General features: G+C 46.3%; 1 protein-coding gene across 12 annotated transcripts in view; it reads left to right on the plus strand.

The window, feature by feature from the left end:
- LOC308626584 (uncharacterized protein) overlaps positions 1–20,749 on the plus strand; it is a 372,052-nt gene that overhangs the window by 226,024 nt on the left and 125,279 nt on the right. The window contains exon 5 of one of the 12 annotated variants that reach the window (XR_014017273.1): positions 667–1,644. The exons of the other annotated variants lie outside the window; for them this stretch is intronic. The gene's annotated coding sequence lies outside the window, so the exon portion shown is untranslated. Of the gene's footprint in view, positions 1–666; positions 1,645–20,749 lie in introns of those variants that run through there. 12 annotated transcript variants of the gene reach the window in all.

The following is a 20,749-nucleotide window of genomic DNA, read 5'->3' on the forward strand; positions in this document are numbered from 1 at the left end:
CCAGGAGGGGTTTTAAGATCAAGCGGGTCTGACCCTTGAAAGGCGCTGGCCTGGTCCTCCTCACTCCATTGGATTCTTCCTTGCATATGCAGAAGAAGAAATGGAAAGGACTTGCCCCAGGTCCCGGAGCAAGTTCAGAGATGGAGCCCAGGTGTCTGATTCTGCTTTCAGAGCTGCTTCCACGTTGCCTTGCTTAGGCATTTTACAGTCATGTAAAACAAAGCCGTCCTTTCAAGCAGAGAGATGCTCCCGGAGATAATTAGCATTTATCGATCTGCTGTTTTCCTTTTTCCCCGAGCACTACACAAAGCCTTTCACCGATATTGTATAATTTAAACCTTACAAAGAAATTCTGTGCAGTCTATTTTATGGACAAAGAAAGGACTCAGAAAGGGCAGGTAACTCGCCCTAGATAACACAGCCAGGAAGTGAACACAGGCAGAACCAGGTTCTGCCTGAGTCCGATGCTCTTACCCACTACGCCCTCCTGCCCATGGCGTGTGTGCTGCAGTTTTCTCCATGTGGAGCTCCAGTTTGCAAGGAAACGAAAGCATCCCAATTTCAAGATTAATCAATGGTTTTTGGAGAGGGGCCCTTACTCCCCTCCCCCCCGCCCCAGCCCCAGCTGTCAGCTTCCTCCTCTCCTTCTCTCACTCCCACCCCCAGGCTCCCAGAAGGCAGCGGGTCCTTGGCTGAGGGTGGAAAGCAGCCAGATGGATCGGGCTCCTGAGACGGAGACTGAACCTCCACATCAGAGATCGTCCCCACCCTCTACGTCCGGGGAGCCATGCTGGACCTGCCAATATCCTGGGCCATCAGGCTCAGCTCAGCCACATCCCTGCATGGGATTTTGGAAAGCACTGGAAGCAGACATCGCCGCACCTAAGACATATCTCTGATCTTCTGTAGCCAGGGCAGCAGGGTTGCCCGAGACTCTGTCTTCCTGGCAACAGTCCACACCAGCCAGTGCCAGAAAGAGGGAGGAACAAATCCCCAGCTGAGAGCATTTCTCAGGTTCCAGCTAGGGCTGAGGCTACTGGCTCACTTTGACAGCGTGGTAAGATGGAGGGGCGTTTTTCCTACCTCCTCCTTCTACCTGGATAGAGCTTTATAGTTTGCAAAATTTATTATTATTGGGATGCAATACAATGTATTCAGTATGGTCATAATAGCAATTACATTTATGCCTTCTTTCAACCCATGTGTCCACGTCTATATATCTACTGCTTTATCTACTTATCCTTATGCCGGTTCTCAGTCTCTGACTTATAAATTAACAGGCAAGAAAACAAACAGTCATCTGCTAATAGAGAGGAGGACAAAAGGGCAGTGGTTATTTAACTTTGATGTGTGCAAGAATTACCTGGGAACTTTATTAAAAATGTAGAGTGCTGGTGCCAACACCAGAGCTTTCAGCGCTGTAGGTTTAGGTCAAGGCTTGGGAATCTAGACGTTCAAAATGCTACTGAACTGTACACTTTGTCCTGGTTAATTTTATGGTATGTAAATTCTACCACAATTAAAAAAAAAAATCACCCCAGTGAGTCACATGCCACAGACTAGAACAGTAGGCAAGGCTTCCTGTGAAAGATGCTCTCTGAATCTCCATGGAGATTTCCAGGTGGGCAAGGCAGGGAAGGGCATTCCAGGCAGAGGGCACAGCACAGGGAAAGTTTGGAGCAAGAGACAATATGGGAATGTGGAAAACTATGAGGCTTGATGGGTGAGGGTGGGGAGGTGTAGGGGCCAGGACCCAGGCGGCCTCACCGGCCAGGCTGAGATGTTGAGTGTTATCCTGATGGCCCTGCGTGTCCTTGAAGTGTGTTTGATAAGGTTGTGCTTAGAAACGATCACAGGCTGACCCACAGGGACTTGATCAGGCGGGCAGACATACAAGGCATAGTAACTAATTCTAGTGAAACAAAAAGCCTCAAGTTAAATAATGCAGAAATCCATAGAGTCAAAGAAGACCACTTTCCTAAACCACCCTGTTTTAAGCCTTTGTAATATACATAATTAACTTAGCTACATACATTAGACCACAATATATGTGCTATCTAGAAATTACTTTTCTCTCTTAATTCAAAACAAACGTTCCTGCGATACTGCACCTGTTAAACTGTCTCTTTCTTTTTAATGGCTGTATTGTATTCTATTAGATGGATATATTCAGTTGAAATTGTAGATATACCACCATTTTTGACTTAGAAAAACAGGCATTTTGGTTTACTGAACCATTCCCCTCTTGATGGGTGATTAGGTTTTTTTTCCCTATTTTCCTCCCTGCTATACTTAACAATGTTGCAATGGCCCTCAGTGAGGATAAGCCTCTAAGCATCTGTGCAAGTATTGCTCTAAGGTAGATTTCTAAAATGGAATTGCTGCGTCAAAGGGTGGACAATATTTAAAATTTTGGTGGGGGCTTCTAAGTGTTCTCTAAGAAAAAAAAGTCATCCATTTATACTCCCAGTGAGAGGAAACTGATACAGGGAGACTGTGTCAAAAACGTTATCTCTCAACACTCACACAAAGATACTGCATAATAAATTACCACAGAATCTCAAGGCATACAAACAAAAGTACGTATTTACTCTTGGGCTCTACAAAGATTATACCCACGGTGTTCAAAAGTGCATATTTTGTAACATCCTCACGAGCAGTGTATGTTATCATTAAAGAAAAATGTGCTGATTGGACCATTTAAAACTGTTCTTGTAAATTGTATTCCTTTTACTGTGAGTGAAGTTTAGCTTGTGTTATGTGCTTATTTGGTCATTGCTGTGCCTTCTTTGATTAATTTCACAGTTATATACTTGCTTCATTTTTTTTCCTATTTATTTTTGTTCTTTGTTTTCTTAATAGTATCAAAGAATTATTTATATAATGTGTCTATTAACCCTTTGCCCAGTGTATATGAAGCAAGTAATTTTTCCCAGTGTTTTTTATGTCTTTTAATTTTTGAAACTGTAAATATTTTCATTTATATGGAGTTTAATCAATCTGTGTTTTCTCTTATTTTGTTTCTCATTATTTTGTTTTTATACTTAAAAACATTCTCCCTGCTTAAGGTCACAAATTGCTAGCCCACATTTTTATTTGGGGGTCATAGAGTTTTATGTTTTACTGTTAACTCCAGTCCATCAGGAATTGATTTTGCTGAATGGCTGTGAAGCAACAGTTTAACTCGAATAATTTTGTCCTTCTGTGGTCAAACAATTGTACCAGTGTTGTTTGTGGGATAATCTTTTCCCAACTGAGTTGAAAAGCTACCTGTAGTACATGCAGATTTATACATGTACACTGACCTGTTTTTTAAATTAATAAGCAGAAATGCCTCTAACCTTTCCCTAGATTACATTTCCTGGTCTCAGCTCTGCTTCTGAGAAAGGCCTTCCCCCTGTTTTCACTCATTCACTCATCCCTCTGGGCATGCACTCTTTCATTCACTCATTCACTTTTACTCTTTCATGTGAGTTCTAAATGGGTGTGTGGGTCCTAGGATTAATGATACACAGTCAGCTCAGGTGTGTTTTCCATACCAGGCACTGGGCTCTGCAGGTCACCTGCTCCAGTTTACTGACTTCTCCCAATAACCCTGTGAAGTAGGCACTCTTTTTAGCCCCACATTACAGATGAGGAAACTGAGGCTCAGAGAAGCTAATTAACTTGCCCCAAGTCCCCTAGGCAGTAAGCTCCAGAGAAGACATTCAAACTCAGGTCAGCCTAATGCCGGTTTTAACTCTAACTTTGCTGCTTTCCTTGTATAACGATCGCTCACACTCACCATGCATCTACTCTGTGCTGGACATTGTGCTATAGGCAGTGGGAATCCCCAGGTGGCCCGACTCTGTCCCTGCCCAGGGGAGATGGCAGTGTGGTGGCGGAGGCAGGTCACTGAACAGAGGATTATAATCCAGTATGACGAAGGCTAAAATACGCTGGTAAAGAACAAAGCCTGCTGAGGGTTTTCCTGGCAAAGCAAAGGCTTCCAGCTTCTGGAAAGATGACTCTGCTGTCAGCCTGGGAGATTAAAAAGCACATTTACAGGTAAGACCTGAAGGTCCAGAGCCAGGATCTTCTAGCCCTATCTCCCATCCACTTGCACTCTGGATGCAGCTACCGCGCCGGGGATGAAGGACTTTGGGCAGCCTGCATGGGAAAGAGTACAGGCAATGGGAAAAGAAGCAAAAAAAAAAAAAAAAATCAACACCCTTCAAATCGGCCTTCTGGGCCCCATAGCTTCTGAAAACCTCACCATCTGTCCACATAAGCATGTTCCAAAGTTTTAAGTACCTCTTTTCATGAAGTCCGTTAAAGTTAACCTGGCTTCAAAATATATGGGGGAAATCTGCTATAAATAGAGGTAAATAGAGATTGTAAAGATAAATAACAATACCAGCATGTGAGGACCGATAATGTACTCTATTTATGGCCCGAGTCTAAAAAGGGATGTCCAGCACCGCTGCGTCTTCAATGACTTACTTTTGCCGAGGCAGCCTGTGTTCCCTGTTAGGGTGCTAAAGATTCAGTGACACAAAAAGCTTACAGATAATTAAATATTGATTTTTGTTTTCTAATCCTATATAAAAATTGTCCTGGGTCTCCCAATGATGGTTTTATCTCACCAGGACATGGAAAGAGGGGAGGTGTCTGTTAACCCTCTTTGCACCCCTGCTGTGTAATATTGGGGCGTTTCTTCAGTGAGGGTGGGAGGTGTCCAGGGCACATGACCTCTGCAGCCACACAGGACCCTGTGCTCAGAAGGGCCCTACACTTGGCTTTATGCTTGTCTTGTACCCTCTTAAAATTCTTAATAATTTTTGCCCAAGGTGTCCTGCCTTTTCATTTTGTACCAGCCTCGCAATTGTGCAGTTTGTCCTTGGGGGCTGGTCCGACTAAGAAATTGGGGCATCCGGTTCTGGACCCTCAGCTACCCCGCTGCTGCCCAGCATTCTCCCTTCTTTCCGGCTCTGAATTTTGCCAGCCGTGCCAGAATCTTCAAATCTGGGAAGAGGGCCAGAGAAAAGTTGGTGATGAGAACAGTTTTCTCCCACCCTCTGCTCCCTTCTCTCTCTCTCTCTCTCTCTCTTTAAAAAATAGAAGAAAAAAAAAAAAAACCCCACTTCATTGTCATTTTGCGTCTGGAGTGCGGCAAGGGACATCTGGCAATGTGGTGGAGTTGCTGGCTGGCTGGGAGGGGGTAGCGTCCACAGGCAGGCCAGGCCTTGGGCTCTGACAGCAAATAAAGAGTCAGATTCGGAGAGGTGGGTCCTGAGCCACATCTTGCCATGTGTTTGTTGTGTGGCCCTTGGCAAGTACATACAACCCTTCTATGCCTCAGTTTTCTCATCTGCAAAATAGAGATATTAATTCCAGCCCCGTTGCCTGCCTCCCCTCTCCCAGCAAGACTGCTGGGGAGAATTTAAGTTTAAGAATAATGGGCTTCCCTGGTGGCGCAGTGGTTGGGAGTCCGCCTGCCGATGCAGGGGACGCGGGTTCGTGCCCCGGTTCAGGAGGATCCCACGTGCCGCGGAGCGGCTGCACCCGTGAGCCATGGCCGCTGAGCCTGCGCGTGCGGAGCCTGTGCTCCGCAACGGGAGAGGCCACAACGGTGAGAGGCCCGCGTACTGCAAAATAAATAAATAAATAAAAGAATAATAATAATAATAACACTAAGAATAATAGCTAATGCTTACCTATTGCTTACATGTATCAGGCTCTTTATATAAGTTCATAGAAGCTAACGTATGCTTGCCAAAGACTTTGCTTATTCTCATTCATTTAAACCTCACAATAACCTCATGAGGGAGGTCCTATCATAAACATCCCCATTTTACAGATGGGGAAATGAAGCACAGAGAGACTAAGTGACTCAGCCAAAGTTGCACAGCTAGTATATAGCAGAGCAGAAGTTTGAACTGTGCATTCTGACTGCTGAGCCCTGGCTCCTAACCTCTGCACAGGACCATGTGCAGAGGTTCTTTTGATGCCTCCCTCCTACAGGAAGTGAAAATTAGAGGTCTGCAGGCCAAAATTGGCCCACAGAGCATTTTTGATTGGTATTTGCACACAGTGTCAGCCTGCACTGCGTTTGAAATTGGAATCAGTTGCCAATATTGAAAAAGAATTCCAAGATTTCTACATTAAAGTATAGATTTCCAGCATCTGATAGATGCTCTGGTAAAGATGGGCTCCTGTACCTACATGGCAAAGATCCCCCATCTGCTACAGTCCCTACAACTCCCTATTGTCTCCCTGACACTGACATTCAGAGTCTATTTCCCCATCATTTTACTGCATCTACCCATTGCCCTCACATACATCACCTGCCTAGCCCCTGGGGAAGCTTAGCTTTTGATCCCTTCCCTGGGGTGGCAAGGATCTGCTTATGGAGACAGAAATCTTCCTCCCTGTGGCTTTCTAGGCAGGTCCCCTCTCTGGATAGCAGCATATGTGGAAGGAACAATTAATTTTATGGGAAGGGGGTGGAACGGAATCTAGAGGTGAGTTAGCCCCTGAAATGAGCTCAGAGTCTGAAGCTCCTTTAAGCTTTGGGTTTCCACGGTCCTCAGTTTAGAGCATTCCAAGAAGCTATGATTGAAGAATATCAAATTTGAAAACAAATTTATAATTACAAAATTCTGAGATTTTATGATCCAAGTAGTTTATAATTAGAAGACCCCCCCAACTTCTAGTATTTCCTACCTCCAAAATTCAAACTATTGCAGAGATTCTCTGATCCTAAAATCTCACGATTCAAGCTTACTCACTTTCTAGAAAATGGGATACAGTAGTCCCTTCTTATCTGTGGTTTTGCTTTCCCCAGTTTCAGTTACCCATGGTCAAGCACAGTCTGAAAACATTAAACGGGAGGTTTCAGAAATAAACACTTCATACGTTTTACATTGTGTGCCGTTCTGAGGAGTGTGACAAAATCTTTCTCCACCTTGCTCTGTCCTACCTGGGTGTGACTCATCTCTTTGTGCAGCCTATCTATGCTATATACGCTACCTGCCCTGGCTTTTAGTCTAGGAAAAACATAGTATATGTACAGTTCGGTGCTGTCTGTGGTGTCAGACGTCTGCTGGCTGTCTCAGAGCATGTCCCCCACAGGTAATGGGAGACAATCCTGCTAAGAAGGGAGAGCGCTAGAATGCTACGGCTCCCTAGTGCTAAGATCTCATGGTTCTGTGATTCAGTGATGATCTGCTCTGCAAAATCAGAGGGAAGCTAATCATCAGTTAACTAAACAATAGTTGACAAATGAGGCAGTCTGGTTGTCGTCCTCTTACAAGGCAGGGTTGGGATTTTCCTTCCACCATTTAACCTGATGTGACTCTTCCTTCATTTTCCTAATGAGATCAATGCCACCAGGAAGGAGATGTGGAAGTCTGTATCTCACTTTAAACAAAGCCAATATGTAAATATCCTGAGTTAAGAAATGAGATTTAGGGATTGTGTATTCGTTAGCCTTATACACATCAAAACCTTATAAGCATCCCTTCATCAGGCTGTATTTAATGAAAGAGAACCCGTGTTGAATGTAATTCAAGTCTGACTAGATTAAAGGCAGTTTGACCTCAGGGAGAAGAATGTGGAAGGAATGATTTTGGGCATGAGAGGTTTTGGGCTCCTTCAGCTGGAAGGGGGATGCTTATTAGCATGACACTGGAAATGGCATGGTATCCATGGTTCAGACCAACGGGAGGTAGGTTTTCAGTTCAGTCTTAAGTTGGAGGTGACTCTTCCCAACACTTTAGACCTGGCATGGATGGACCACAGAAGCAGCTGGCTAGAGACAGAGTGCTAGGCTGGAGATAGAGAAAGTGACAGAGCCAAAGTAAGAGTAAAATTACCCCTTAGGGTACCGAGGGGCAGACATTTTGCACAATGCATTGGAGGGAACAAATCTTATTGGCTATGTCATTACAAAGATCTCAGTACTTGGTGCCAAATTTTGGCAATTACATCCATAAATAGGGAAGTTTCTCTGCAAATACAAAAGGGGAGTCTGACACCAGGATGCCACAGCCAGCACATGAGTCAAAATCGGAGGGAGGTCCTCACTATCAACCCTATTGACATTTGGGGCTTCATAATTCTTCACTGTAGACTGTCCTGTACATTGTAGGATGGTGAGCAATATCCCTGGATCCCCAGTCTCTTAGCCACTAGATGCTAATAGCACTCCACCCCCAATTTTTTTTTTTTTTTTTTTTTTTTTTTGCGGTACGCGGGCCTCTCACTGTTGTGGCCTCTCCCGTTGCGGAGCACAGGCTCCGGACGCGCAGGCTCAGCAGCCATGGCTTACGGGCCCAGCCGCTCTGCGGCATGTGGGATCCTCCCAGACCGGGGCATGAACCCGTGTCCCCTGCATCGGCAGGCGGACTCTCAACCACTGCGCCACCAGGGAAGCCCCTCCACCCCCAATTTTGACAATCAAAAATGTCCTCAGATGTTGCCACATGCAGAACTTGGGGAAAAGAATCCAGGTTACCCAAAAGAGAGCCTGTGACTTTTAGCCACGTCCAGATAAAGATTTCCATCAATGCCCTAACGTGGACATAATTAACAATTCATATCAGAATTCTACTGTGTGCCACTTGGAGTTTGTTGTGTGTAATTATGCTGAAATTATCAGTAGAGTTCTCCTTCCAGGGAAGGGGTTCAGTCACTCTCAAAGAAGTCTTTGTGGTGACTTATTAGGTCTCAGTTAAAGAATTCCCCTAGGTATTACAGTGGATCGAAGTATGCAAGGTGGGTTCTTCTGGACAAAAACAAATATAAAGCTACCCTTATGGGAGATTGCATTAACTGGTTGAATTTCTCTTTGAAGAATCTACATGGCAATAGAGAATTCCTGATATATAATGAACACTCTATAAACATGAGATAAATTAACAAATAATTCTTATGGGTCATATCTCAGAGATGGGACTTACCCTCCAGGGCCAGGTTCCAATTTATCTGCCAGTTCTGAGCCGTGAATAGTACTGTCCTGAAGCATGCTGTTAAGAAAGATTCTGAGGGAGTGTCCATGCTCAAGAGAAATGTGATTGACAGAGGATGTCTGCTGTGGGTAGGGTAGAGGCTCTGACAGCCTAAGGCCCAGGAGTTCACTCCCCTCCAGGCAGTATCCTGATCAAACTGATGGTAAGAAAGGTCATTTGGGCTACAAAGTGGAGGCTAGATTTAGGAAGGGCAAGATCCAAAGTTAGAAACACAACCCATACCAGGTATTCTAGCAGAAAGAATTTAGTATAGGGCATCAGTTGATCTGGTGTTGACAAACTGGAAAGGCAGAAAGGGGACACTGACAAACGCAGAGGCAGTGATTGCAGGAAGCAGCTATCAATCACCCTGGGCTCAGGGAGAGAGCAGAGAAGATGGGGGAAAAAAAAACCCCAAAACTTTGGAGTAGGGACCAGAACTCTGCTCTTGGGAGCTAGCCTGCAGAGCTTGGGCACAGACTTCTGAAGAAAAGCTGCCTGAGGTGATATGAAGAGGCTGGTTATCATTGTGAGGAAGACCTGCCCTGGAACCAGCCGTCACTGCTGGGACTAGGAACCACTGCTGCGGTGATGCTGACAAAAACTGTCGGCAAACAGGGACAAGCGCATCTTTTTCCTGCCAGCCGCCGCAAGTCTCCCACTAGCACCCACTAGGGGCAGAGGCTAACACAGGTCCAGCGGGCAAAGCAGAAGTGCAGTGGGCAGCATCTCAGCCCTGGTGCTAGAAGACAGAGAATAGAAGGGCAGGTAGTTTAATAGCTTGTACAATTGGGGAGGCTCAGAGAGATGAACCAAGTCACCAAGTGACTAGTCCAGAGCTGGAAGAGGGCCCTCCTGCCTTCTAACTCTGGCCGCCTGTTTCTGGGCTCCCAATTACATACAGAGTTGCAAGATACTGGTGGACAGGAGTGATGGTTTTCAAGTTACATCCCTCCTAAAAGAAGACTTCCCTTTCTGTTACATCTCAGGGCCCATAGAGAGGTAAAGTTGTTCCTCTAACGCACTGGGCAAAACTCCTTGTGCACAAGCTGTATTCTCTTCCGGAACCTGCACGCTCGTTATGCAGAAACATTAAATATTTTACCCAGGGGGAAAAAAAAGTAGAGAGAGATTTCTTGCAAGGTGAATTTTCATCTCCTCTTTAGGGCTTCATCTGCAGTGAATCCTACACACCCTTTTGTGAAGGCAGAGCTAGTGAAAACCCTGAGAATAAAAGTGGGGCTTGATTTTATGCTAATATATGTAAAGAATGTGACTGTACAGTCATAGGTAACACAATGAACTTAACTTTTTTTTCTCCCTTTTTTATTGGATTATAATGACTAGTTTCCATAGCAATTACTGCATCACCTTGTACATTACCAGGAAGATCTACTGCACTTTTTCCCAGTCATCCTTGTAAACATTTCTACATTTTTTTTACGATGTTCTAGGAGAAAACACAAACCCTTTTGGCTCGGCAGCAATTGGAGAGCATATTTCAGGAGATTAATAAAGCCGACCAGAGTGTTCTTATTTTCTAAGTTCGGTGGTTGGTTTTCCATCTTCGCCTTCACCAGCTACTTGTCAGCCAGACAGAGAGGGAAGGAGGGGAGCAGGAGAGAGCAGAGGTGATGGGAGATGAAAAGGAAGGCACACGAGTTACCAGGGAGGGCACGTGGAACTCGGAAGGAGCCGGCCTCAAGATCCCATGTTTGTGTCTTTGATGATTCTGGGAATTTGAGAGCCATTCCCTTGGACGCACCCCTCTTTTCACACGGGGCTTGGAGGAGAATGGGGGATGTTTCTAGGCTCACAGGAGATCAGGCATGGGAGACACACAGAGATGCCTCTTGGGTAGCTTTGAAACTGTGTGTCTGAGATCTCCAGTTGCTTCCAGAGCTTCCCAGGGGAGATGGGAATCGAGACACCCCTCCATTCAAAACCCCCACTTCCACCAGCAGCTTCCTGTTAGACTTTTCATCTTGGCCTCTCACATTATGTTTCACTTCTAGAAAGGCCTCTGCAGCTGGTGGTTATTTGCGGACACCTCCAGTTGAGAGGTAAAGGAGGTGCAGCCTCTGCTGTGAGTGAGTCAGGGGTATCGCAGGGGCTGGCCCAGCTGTGGGATACGTGGCTGGTCCCATTGTTCCCTGCGGACAGTTAGTAGCAGAGGTCCCTGTCATGGGCTCTGGTAGACAAGAAGACCCCATGCTGGGCTGTGGGACCACCATACGTGGTGGGGATTCTGAGCTCCCAATCCAAGAGAGGGGGCAGCAGCCACATCCTGAGCCCTCAATACCTTTATTTCATTTGATAACGGGCCTGCTTCACTCCCATTTGTGCACCAGCCCACTGTCCCTGGAGGGATCGGCGGAGAGAGCAATGCCCAGGCGTCGTGAGAGGGCCTAGTGCTTGGGAGCTCAGGCCCTGAAGTCCGGTAGCCTGGGCTCCAGTCTCCTGGCCGTGCCTCCCTCACGATGTGTCCGGGATCTAGTGATTTCCCTTGCTCTGCCTCAGCTTCCTCATCTCTAAAATGGGGCTAATGGCAGAACCCACCTAAGAGTTGTTTGTGAGGATTAAAGGCGAGATGCTGAGTAAGTGCTTATACCTATAAGTTGCCTTGTTCCCCATGGGTACAGATACCCACCTGTGCCCATGGTGTGACCTTGAATGAGTTCATTAACATCTCAGAGCCCTGACTTTCCAGCTGTAAAATGCAAAGTGTCTGGGCTTCCCTGGTGGCGCAGTGGTTGGGAGTCCGTCTGCCGATGCAGGGAACACGGGTTCGTGCCCCGGTCCGGGAAGATCCCACATGCCGCGGAGCGGCTGGGCCCGTGAGCCATGGCTGCTGAGCCTGTGCGTCCGTCCGGAGCCTGTGCTCCGCAGCGGGAGAGGCCATGGCAGTGAGAGGCCCGAGTACTGCAAAAAAACAAAAAACAAACAAAATGTCTGCTGGGTGGTCTCAAAGGTTCCTCCTAGCTCTGAAATTCAAGGGCTTTTAGATTCTAATGGGACAGCTGGAGGAAGGAAAGGAGGAAGGGGGGAGGGAGAGAGGGAGAGAGAGAGAGAGAGAGAGAGAGAGAGAGAGAGGGAGGGAGGGAGGGAGGGAGGGAGAGGGAGAGAGAATGAATGTGTAAGGGCAGGTGCCTTAAGCAGAAGGGAAAATTCCCTAAGTGACAAGAAACTCTGAGTTCACCAAAATGCTTAACCAAGATAAGAAGGATGTAACTGATGTTGGAAAGATTGTTATGAGATTAATAAAAGTGATTAAGGGATTAAGACTTCTCAGAAAAGATAGTGAAGGGACCACCGAAGGGAAAATCCTCCTGCACCCTCTGTACTCGGCCTCTCTCCTTGATGTTAAGTCCTCAGTCGTGCTGGCATCTAACAAAATGGTCTCAGCAGACACTCAAATAGAATCCTGGCTTAAGCTCATCTTAGATATTGGAGAAGGTCCCCTGTGTCATATTTATATATCTATTTATACACACACACATATTTATACATACATATATAGTCAAATGACATTTTCTTTCTGGGAATGCCCAGAGGAGTTTAAGGAATGCCTTGAGGGCCTGAGTTTGGGGTCGGGATTAATCAGTGAGGCTGGCCTACTGAGCTTGGAGAAAGCTGCGTCCTGGATGTGAATCAGGCATCATAAGGAAGTCAGGGTATGTTTGGGGGGCGTGGGGACGCTGTCTAGTAACTGAATGATCCTGATGATCTCAACCTGCTCGCTGAGCCTCAGCTTTCCCACCTGTGCACTGAGGACAAGGATGCTCTCTGTGATGGGACTGAGAGATGCAATGAGTGGGAAAGCACTTTGCAAAGGAATTGCTGGGATTCCCATGCAAAGTGCTTTCCAACACCCCTTCATTGGAAGATTCTAGGCTGCTCTGTGGTTCTAGAATAACAAACAGGAGCCTGGACTGGCCACTCCTCTCTCAGCAATGGGCTCTGAGGGAGACATGTGATCAGCCCCAGGGCTTTGAAGCCTCGCGCTCTTCAGTTTGAAACCTGGCTGCTCCTCAGGCGAGCTTGGCCTCCGGGGCATGTGGGAAAGGATGCTAAGCACCAATTCTGGGACCAGCTGTGTGTCCTTAGCTATGTTCAGGTGACAGGAGATAAAGGAGGCCGGATGTGGAGGCTCCTTGCAATGGGAAGATGCTCATCAGACCCCCAGGTTCCATTGTGAGCCCCCAGGGGCTGGCAGCGTCTGGGAAGTGCTAACTCAGAGTGGACAGGGAAATTTAATCTGGCACAAAGAGAGTCAGTCTCCTGGCCTGGGAGAGCAGGACCCTCCAGCCCTACTCACACGACTTCCCAGCCCCTCAGCCCCCGACAGTCACAGCACAGTCCCAACAGCGTCTCTGGGGGGACAGAGATGTCTATCACGTTGCTGCTGCTGGCAGCTTCCCAGCAGTTGGAAGGAACAGTTACTGCTGGTTCAGCCTCCATGGACCACCCCAGCGAGCTTGAGGAGGGAGGGGCAAGAGCAGGGGACAGCCACAGTCCCAATAACACAGTGATGAGTCAGTGGGCTCCATGCAGGCACCCAGCCCGGAGCAGAGTGACTGACGCTGGGAGCTGACTGCTCCTGGTGGGACTGAGGCTGTCTGGGAGATAAACACCCAAGGATGATGGTGTAGTAGGGTGGGGAGTCTATTCAGAGATGGGGGCACCTCTGCCCCTGCTCAGGGCAGAGAAGCCATCTAGCAGGGAAGGTGGGCAGGCTTGGCCATGAGTGTCTCTGCTGCTGAGGTTGGCCATGCTCCCTGAACAGACAGTCTGAGACCTGTGGACCCAGGCCCCACTCCACAGCCCAGTGAGGGGAGCCCGGCCTTAGACCTGGGCTTCTCAACCTTAGCACGAATGACATTTGGGCTGGATCATTCTTTGTCGAGGCGGGGTGCTGTCCGGTGCACTATAAAGTGTTTAACATCCCTAGCCTCTGCTCACTAGATGCCGGTAGCATCCTCCACCCCCAGATTTGTAATAGCCAAAAAATGTCCCCTAATGTTCCCTGGGGTCACCGACTTGACCCACGGCTCTCTCTCCTTGGACCCACATTCCCTCTCACCCCAGCTGCTATGTTCTGTGCCTCTTCAGGATGATACACCCTACAAATCCCATGGGCCAACCGAAGCAGAGTTTCTTCTGACCCACCTTGGCAGAATGCTCTAAGCCTGGGGACCTGTGGGTTGTGATCTGAGCTAGGATAAGCTGGCTGACAGAAGAGGGGTGCTGCGGGCTGAGATGCTGCTACAGGGGCAGCCAGGCCTCTCTGGGACACCCCATATCCTGGGAAGAGAGAAAGAACAAAGAGTCACATTTGGTCTCCATCCTTTCCTATTGCTCCAGCCTCCACACTGGCCTCCCTGCCTCCAGGCTCTCTCTCTCTCACCCATTTTCATCTTGGCAGCTAGAGCCATCCCCAGCACAGCCAGTCAGATCACATCAGGGTCTCGTGTGCACACCTGCTATGGCTCCCTATGGGCTGAAGATCAGAGTCTTTTGTCAGTTTTGAAAATCCTTCATTTTCTGGTGCAGGCCAACCTAAAATCATCAAAATAAAGGCCCTAACTAAAAGATGTAAAGGAAGTAATCCATGTAACATCATGGTCAGGTCTTAATAAACATAAACAATTACCATCGTGATTCTCGTCATGTGTGTAACAGTGCATAGCCTACAGCACTCTGCAGAAAGGATTAGAGCAGGGAGTAGCTGGGAGCAGGGCTTAGGGGGTTCACAGCATGTAAAACTCAGTCTCTGGGGTTAGACAGGCCTGAGTTTGAATCCCAGCTCTGCTCTGTGATCTCCGCCAGGTTACTTGACCTCTCTGAGCTTTAGTTACAACTTTTCAATAAAGAGGGGTAAAAAACCCCCTGATTTTCCACATTGGTTGTGAGAACAAAATGATATATGTCAGATATGAAATCACAGTGTGTGGTATACAGTAGGCACTCACTACTTATTATGGCAAGAACTCATGACTCATTTGATCCTCACAACACCCAGTGAGATGGACATTGTTGCTCTCCCAATGTAAAGACAAGGAAACTGAGGCTGGAGGGTGGCGGGACTTGTGCAAGGCATCCTGGCCTTAGTTTTGACCCAGGGCCACCAGACCTCCCTGTCTGCTCCTTTGCAGACTGATTCCCTGAGGCCACAGGGAAAGCTGGGTACCTGAAACATTATCCCCAGGGGCTTTCCTGAAACTCTGAGTTAAGACAGAGGAAGCAACTTAGAAAGTGGGAAACGGTCAGGTCCCCTCCAGGCCCCCAGTGTTTGCAGCTTGTATCCGAGCAAAGCTGAATCAGGCAGCAAAGGAGCTGCTCCTGAGAGGACTGCTGTGTGGGAAAAATGAGGTCTCCGCCAACCCCTTGGAGGCCCCTGGCACCACTCGCCTCTGACATGAAGGAAATGTGCCCAGACAGGACAGCCGGGCCAGAGTCCTGCCACTTAGAGGGAGATTTAGAGGAAGCAAGTGGGAAGGCCAGACACACTGGCTGCTGAATTTACTGGTCTTTTCAGCAAGGTCGGCAGGAGGGCCCTTCAGCTCTGGGCTCTTGTCTGCAGCCAAGATCCCTGAGTTGGTGACCGTGTCCAAGGTCTCCCTGTCTCCCTGTCTCCCTGTCTCCCTGCACAACGAGGCTGGGCAGAAGAAGCTAACTAGCTTGTGTCCTGGAAACTTTGGGGTGATTCATGGTTATTGCACTATGGAATTTCAAAGCATGGCCGTCTGCCAGGGATTCTGCTTTGAAAGTTAAAAGTGCAGGGGAGCCCTCATCCAAGTGTGTCCTGAGTGCTTACTAGTTACCAGGCACAACTAGCCAACTTAATGGCTGTGAAACTGTTGGCATTATCCTGTTTCACAGACATGGATGTCTCAGAGATGGGCTGTGTCTCTGATCCACGGATATGTATGTATGCATATGTATGGGCTACTAAACCCATCGCTTTAAATAACTGAAGTTTACAGAGATGAGCTGAGTTGCAAAGAGCTCCCCAGTTTATAAGAAATTGAGACTTTCCTATAAATGCCTCCATTTTCTCCCCTGCGAAATGGGTATATTCCTGTTACTTACCTCACAGGTTGCTGATGATATTCCCCAAGATAATGGGTGTATAATTGTTAGCAGTGATCCAGGCACATGGCAGGTCCTCCATAAATGCCAGCAGGTGCTGTTATTCCTGTTTTAATCGGAATGGACTAAAGAAACAAAAACAGGGGTATAAACTTTTCCAGAAGCACACTGTTAAAACAATTTGTTCTTTCATTAGGCAGCAAACATTTATTGAAAAATTGCTCTGTGCTAGACTCTGTCCTAAGATGTAGGTTATGGAAATGAACAAGGCGTGGGATTGTTTTCATGACTTTGAGCAATGAATTACAAAATAAATAGATAGATTAATAGACTATCCTACAAAATGCCAAAGAACAGGTTCTGTGGGCATAAATGATAGGAGGTTGGTTTGAGGAGTCAAGGAGTGAACTCCACAGGAAGTGATTAAATTTGAGAGCTGCAAGATAAGTAGGTATAAAATTGGTAGAAATAAAGTGTATGCATGTATATGTGTATATGTGTGTGTGTGTTTATTTGAGGATAGTTCTGAGCATTTCACACCCAGAGAACAGCATGTGCAAAGGTCCTCAGGTAGGAAGGAATTTGGTGCACTTCAGAAATTCAAAGGTCAGAATAATGGAGGTAAGAGAGAGAGGCAAAGGTCAGGTTAAGCTCTGCAATGTCATCTCCCACCCCATCCCCACCCCACCTTCCCTTCCTGGCATTCATGGAGTAGGTCCCCATCCTCCATAGTCAGTACATCTCACTACTTCCATGCTCATCATACCCTCAAGTATGTATCAGCTTCATAACCACATATCTATATCCTTGACCAGAATAGGACCAGAAGGGCAGAGATGGGAGTCATTTATCTTGGTAAGTGAAACCCCATCCCTAGACCTATGACATCATAGCTAACTCGACCTATTGTGCCTGGGTGAATGAATGAATGAATAAGTGAGTGAATGACTAAATGGCTACTTACAAATGCCGGGAATGAAATGCCATCAGCACGTCTGCACATATGTTCTACTATAAAAACAGTAAATAGGCATCGTGAGGGTTAGAGAAAAGAGATAAGCAAAAAATAAGATAAAAACATCATGTTCCTACTTTCCAGAGATTGCCTTTGTTAATACCTTAGTATGTATGTATGTGTGTATCCATCCATCTTTATCTATCTATGTCTATCTATCCATCCATCTTCTCTATCTATATCTACCTATCTAATCTATCCATCCATCCATCTTATCTGTCTGTCTATTTATCTGTCTATCTATCTATCCGTCCATCGATCTATCTTTTACTAAAATGTAATCATACTAGCTGTCAGGCTTTGTAACGTGCATTTTTTGTTACCCATCCCCACATTGCCATGAACTCTTATCTAATAACTAGTCTGCATCCAAATCCCCCCTCTTTCCCCCAAGCCTCCCTTTGAGTTCCTTCTGCAGAATGCCCCTCCTTCTGGGTTAATCTGGTGCTTCTCTGTGGTTTCATTTGTCTTGTTGCCCTATCCCCTGTATTTCACAGACCAGACATTGGTTCTAAAGGCTGAATGGATTCATGGTAACTTCTTATGACTAGAGCCTTTCACCGGGAGTACTGCATTCGTCTTATAGCCTCAGGAGAACAGTGATTTCTGCATGACCCTTTTTTTGTGATGTAAAATGAAACTGGCCCTGGGTTGGGATGATGTGTGTCATCTCCACCATGCACATATGTGTTTCCCCTTGAGATGATAAAATGGCATGTGTACAGGGATCCAAATCTCCCTCAACCATATGCCTAATGATTTTAACACCAAATAATAATGTTGCCTGAATCCGTTATTTCACTGGGAGGTGGCTGAATACTGGTTTACTCATTTTGCATGATTTCTTTTTCATTATTAGTGAGTGTTCTCTAGGGCAATAGATCTTCCCTCCTCACCCAGGTTAGTGGTTATTATGAAATACAGTCTGAATTGTTTTCTTCTGCTTTGCCAGGGCAATGACTGTAAAGTGATCTTATTTTAGCCACCTGTGCTGGATTATTTAACCCAGTGTATCTGGGAATGGGGCTTCCTTGTTGTACCCTCATGGTGATGTTTTAAAGACAATTATTCCAGGGAAAAGTTAAATAAGAAGAGACAGGAGTGTAAAATCAGAGATCTCAAGAGCTATAAAGTTCCTTTAAAGTCCTTCTTGGTTGATGTGTTAATATCCTATGCACCAGCACTCTTAAACTTTAATATGCACACCAATCACCTGGGGGTCCTGGCAGAGAGAAGATGCCGATTCCATGTATCTGAGGGTCCTAGGATCTGAATTTCGAACCAGCTTCCCTGGGTTGCTTATGCTATGGGTACGCACACCACACTTTGAGTAGCAAGGCTCTAGGACATTGCAACCAAGCCTCCTTCCAACTTCTGCTTGGGAGTTTTCTGAACGGTCTTCACAGCCCTACATCATCTGGCTCCATCCACACTTCCAGCCACAGAATCAGCATTCTAAATTATGCATTAAAGATTAAGAGCCATGATTACACTATGCATCTTACATGGATTGGCTAATTTTTGCTGACATGTGCATATCTAACTCCATAGACAAAAAGGAGTGAGAATTTGAGCATCTGCATACTTATAAATACGAAATATCCTTCGGTTAAAGACTTCCTCTGCCTGCCTCTCATATGTATTTCCCAATTCACCTACATAGCAACCTTCACTCTCCATTTCCCTCTCCGAGAAGGTTCTGGCTTCTTCTCTCTGGAGATGTTCAAATTGAGCTAGAGTTTATCTCTATAAACACTTCACCTTATAAAAGAAAATAGCAACAACATTTCTCCTTCTGAGCAGTTGCTATTGAATCGTTTGACAAGGTTTGCAGAGAGTGCCTTTTAAAGGGCCCCCAAAGTAGCTCTTCTAGAAGATGACTAACATGGGTTGGGGGACGGCTGCAGGCACTGACCTGGGCATCAGGGAACCTGGTGGTTGACCCCATTCTGCCATTTTCTTTGGGTAACTTCACAGTCTCCTCCTTCCACCCCAGCCCCTCATTCTGTTTGTCATTCAGTAACTTCATCACACATCTCTTATGTGCCAGACCTGGTCTGAAGAGGTTGTAGCAGGGAACAAAGCAGACCCAATGGTCCTGGCCCTTGTGTGGCTTACGCTCGGGACAGGGACACAGCATGGAGCTGGTGATCATATGATGACAAAGCTTACTTTTTAAAAAATTTGTTTTTCATTGAAGTATAGTTGATTTACAATATTGTGTTAGTTTCAGGTGTACAGTAAAGTGATACAGTTATATAAATACATATATGTATTCTTTTTCAGATTCTTTTCCATTGTAGGTTATTACAAGATATTGAATATAGTTCCCTGTGCTATACACTAGGACCTTGTTGTTTATCTATTTTATAAACAGTAGCTTGTATCTGCGGATCCCAAACTCCTAATTTATCCCACCCCTTCCCTTTCCCTTTGGTAACCACAGGTTTGTTTTCTGTGTCTATGAGTTTCTTTCTGTTTTGTAAATAAGTTCATTTGTATCATTTTTTACATTCCACATATCAGGGATGTCCTGTGATATTTGTCTTTCTCTGTCTGACTTACTTCACTTAGTATGATAATCTGTAGGTCCATCCATGTTGCCACAAGTGGCATTATTTCACGGGTTTTTGGGGGCTTTTTTTTTTACCGCTGAGTAGTATTCCATTGTATATATACCACATCTTCTTCATCCATTCCTCTGTCGATGGACACTTACGTTGCTTCCCTGAAGCTTGCTTTTGATCACAGTCACAGATGAGCGATGTAGGTTGCTATGAGTAGAGCCAAGGTAGGAGATGGGGACGGAGTGGGAGAACTCAGGGGGCCGAGGAAGTGCAGGTGTCATTGCCCACAAGCCTGGAGGGCTAAGTGAAGGAGGGAGCCAGAGTGAGGGTCCCCAAGGAAGCAGGTGTGGCTTCAGTGTCAGCACCTTCCATGACCCCTGCCCCTTTACCACCCTGCTCCACCGTGTTCGGTGCCCAGGGCAGTGACCCCGTGGCTTTGACAGCATCCATGGCTTCAGGTTCATCAGGCTATGGGAAGACAGTAGTAGATGGAAGGGTTGGAGGAAACGGGGTGGGGGGGGCGGTGTTGACTCCTGCAGCTCCCCTGCTGCAGGGACACCATAAGCAAGGTGTTATCTGAACACCTGAAGAGGACCCTCCAGCCGGCCCCCTCCCCAGGTCCCTTCTAGGCATGGAGTGGTCCTTGTGGGCTTTCTTCCACCCTTGGAAATAGTTTCTTTATCAAAGTCTCCTGAAGTGAGCCAACCTGGGGTCCTGCCTGATACAGTTCAGAGCCCACAGGGCTTGTAGACGCCCACCCTGTGGGCAGGGGGACTCTGCTGAGGGTCCACAGAGGGTGAATGGCATCATCCAATTTGTATGACTTTTATAACTTTCTGTATTGATATAATTTCACACTTATAGAAAAGTTGCTAGAATAGTACTGTTATGGGTTGAGTTGTGTTCCCCCCACGAAAAAAAAAGAGATATTGAAGTGCTAACCCCCAATACCTCAGAATGTAACCTTGTTTAGAAACAGGGTCTTTACAGAAGGAGTCAAGTTAAAATAAGGTCGTTAGGGTGGATCCTAATCCAACATGACTGTGTCCTTATAAAAAAGGGAAATGTGTGGACAGAGACAGTCA

Source organism: Mesoplodon bidens (assembly GCF_964165515.1).
Source record: "Mesoplodon bidens genome assembly, chromosome: 13".
NCBI classification, from domain to species: domain Eukaryota; kingdom Metazoa; phylum Chordata; class Mammalia; order Artiodactyla; family Ziphiidae; genus Mesoplodon; species Mesoplodon bidens.